The sequence below is a fragment of the Nannospalax galili genome, unplaced genomic scaffold (assembly GCF_000622305.1).
Source record: "Nannospalax galili isolate Female #2095 unplaced genomic scaffold, S.galili_v1.0 scaffold1153, whole genome shotgun sequence".
Lineage (NCBI taxonomy): Eukaryota > Metazoa > Chordata > Mammalia > Rodentia > Spalacidae > Nannospalax > Nannospalax galili.
Window position 1 is genome coordinate 127,560 of NW_008333036.1, and position 3,192 is coordinate 130,751.

The following is a 3,192-nucleotide window of genomic DNA, read 5'->3' on the forward strand; positions in this document are numbered from 1 at the left end:
AATAAATGAATCAGAAAAGCCCAGTTATTTTTTATTCTCTTATTTATTATTATTTTGTGGCTCTTAACTATTTTATTTGTCTGATACAGATATTTTTTCATTTTTTTTGTTCTTAGAATATTTTAGCTTTTAATTGAGGTATGGCATAAACATAGTCAATTGCATATAGAGAGTAAACACAACATTAGATTTCAGTTCAATGGAACATTTCAAATGTGTGCACATAACCAAATCCCAGCTAAAGACACTAAATGTTTTCAGCACCCCAAAGGACTCTGTGACCCTTGCCAGAGAGTATCTAAACTCAAGAAATAAATATATATACACACACATTTGGTTTTCTGAGACATGGTCTCCCTGTAGCCCCAGCTAGTCTAGAACTTGCTTTGTAGACAAGACTAACTTCAGTCTCATAGAGACCTACGCACTTCTGCCTCCTGAGTGCTGAAATTAAAGAAGTGTGCCACCACGTTCCATTTTTTAAAATTTGTCCTTGAACATTACAGAAATGATACCATAGAACCTTTGACTTTTCTGTTTTCTTCTGTCAATATGTGAGAGAGGCAGTCATATTGTTGACTGGTCTGTAGTCTGTTCTTTAATATTTCTGTAAAATATTCCATTGTATAATTATAATGTATACCATCTGTTTCTCTGTTAATGAACTTTTGAGTTATCTTCAGATTTTGTAAATTATAAATACATCTGCCTATGAGTGTCTTTTGGTGAATATTCCTACTTGCATCTCTTCTATACATATTTAAGACATGGATAGGTATAAAATGGCTTAGATGAAGACTGTTTAATTAGTTTTACTGGATATTAGCACATGTTTTAGGAGGTAAATATGTATGCAAAAATAAGAGGTCTGCCTAGCTGATGCCAGATCCCAGCTGTCCTGTGAAATCTTATCTTTTTTGATCCAGACAATTTGAATATGCATCTCCTAACAAATTCAGGAGTCAAGGCACTGATTTATCTTAATCTTAAAGTATATCTTTCACATTTTTTTTAAGGCTGGAGGATCAGATAGCAGAGCCATTAAAGGCTAAGGCTAATAGGCTAACAACCAAAAAGGAAAATGATTTAACCTTAAAAATAAAATTTTATAATATGCATTTTGTCCTCAAAGAGGTCATAAGATAGCAGCATACACTGGAGTCTTTTATGTCACCTAAGCTGTGCCCAAACTTGGATATTACTGCCTCAGTCTCCTTAGTACTTAGCTGCTCAGCCACAATTTATTTTTTTTAAAATTTTTATTATTTATTTAATAACCACATAATTAGAAGAAGCATTTCATTACAACAGCTTTGACATATTCAATAACAATTTCCAGATCTAAGATGCATCTCTTTCAAAATTGACTGTAAATTTTTAGGTTTACAATTGAATTAATACAGTTATACAATATTGTACTCAGTATAAACCCTATAAGACTTAAAATTGAATGAGGTTTTAAGTTTTAAAATGGATCTCCATTTCATTTTAAAAATATGCTATTTCACACAGAACAAAGAATTGACCTCTTGCAAGAACAAGTGGACATATTATGGCAATTAGCACAATTGGGATGTGAACAGATAACTCCCAGGCCTTTGTATCACTTTTATCCAATATGATAATTTCACCCTTGCTGCTAACCTCTCTAGAAGTCTTTCACAGCATTTGAAGCTCAACTGGACTGCAGATTTCGAAGATACCTTAGTAAAATTAAGGGTAGCCATCATCCAGATCAATTCTACGCGAATCGATCTCTTGCTAACAGAAGGATTGGGCTCCTGGATCCAGTCTGCTATCTCCTACTTCAAGGAATGGGTGGGGGTGGGAATGTTTGGATTCTTTATAATTTGTGGGATGCTCTTTGTGTTATGGTTGGTCTGCAAAATGAAAATAAGATCTAATAAGCAAAAGGCAGTTGTTGCACAGGCCCTCGCAGCGCTAGAGGCCGGATCACCCATAGATATTTGGCTTGAGATACTTAAATAATCAATATATATATACAGGTCGCTGAATTCTGTTGCTTTGCACCATTTGGGGTGAAGACCCATTGCACAAATGAAGAACAGGATTCTAGCAGTTCAAAGGGAATGTCGAGCAAAGCATCGCAGTAGATGATACATAGATGTTATCATCTATGAGAATATGCCTAATTGCACAGAGGTCGGGATGCATGAACCTCTCTCTTGTAAAAGCTCCCTTCAGTGTTTAGGGGCCACTCTGCACCCTACAGAGAGATTAGGCCTCTATTCTCTTCCCTAAAGAATGGCCTGTCTTTAAATAAAAGAGAAGGGGGGCCTGTGGAGAGCCACAGCCTCCGCCGCCATTACAAGATGGCGCCGGTATCCGGACCTTCTTAACAGTAAACATCCTGCTGCGCCCATAAGGGGCGTGCACAAGAGCCTGCTCTCCCTCGCCTCCTCCCGTGGCGTGATCTCCAGCAACCAATCCGCTTCTTATACGTCATAGATGGGACCTTTAGACTATATAAGCAACCGCTCTCCCGCTTCTCGGCGTCTTCGGTCTTTAAGCTTCTAAGAGTGTAAGATGCACATACAATAAACTGCTGCAGAAGGATCCTGACTTGTCCTCCCGCGTCGTTCTTGCCGGCGAGACGGAAAGCGGTCGGGGACACAAGTCCATCTAGTGGGGTCTCCTCAGCCTCCTTGATCAAGAGGACAGGTGACCCACCACCATTATAGGACATTTTGAGAGATGCTCATAGTCCCCTGGAACTAGTCAACAGGAGGGCAAGGAGAAAAAAAGTGTCCTTTATGTCCGTCTGACCAAATTATTATAGACCTCAATGTATGTCTGTCAAACACCCAAGAAGGTTAGTTCCACCAGTCTGGTATTTTAATTACTGTGTGTCATGTAGATAAATCTTGGGCAAAGACCAGTTGTTCTCAGATAAACCTTACCTAGACATATATTTCTTGATCTGCTATGTATAATTTTTCAGTAGGTTGTAGGAGTTATATGATTCTCTCTGGTTTTCAAAACTAGCTAGGCATTGTTTATCTCTCACATTGTCTTACCCCTCCATCATGGTTTTCCTACTTAAGGTGTCCCCATTTTTCCCCTTTCTCCCTTACTAATACCCTTTTCCTACAGTCCTACCTCTCTTGAGCTCCTTCTTTCCCTTTATAAAAGCCATATAACAGGTAGTTTCTCATACTTTCTGTTCCAGAA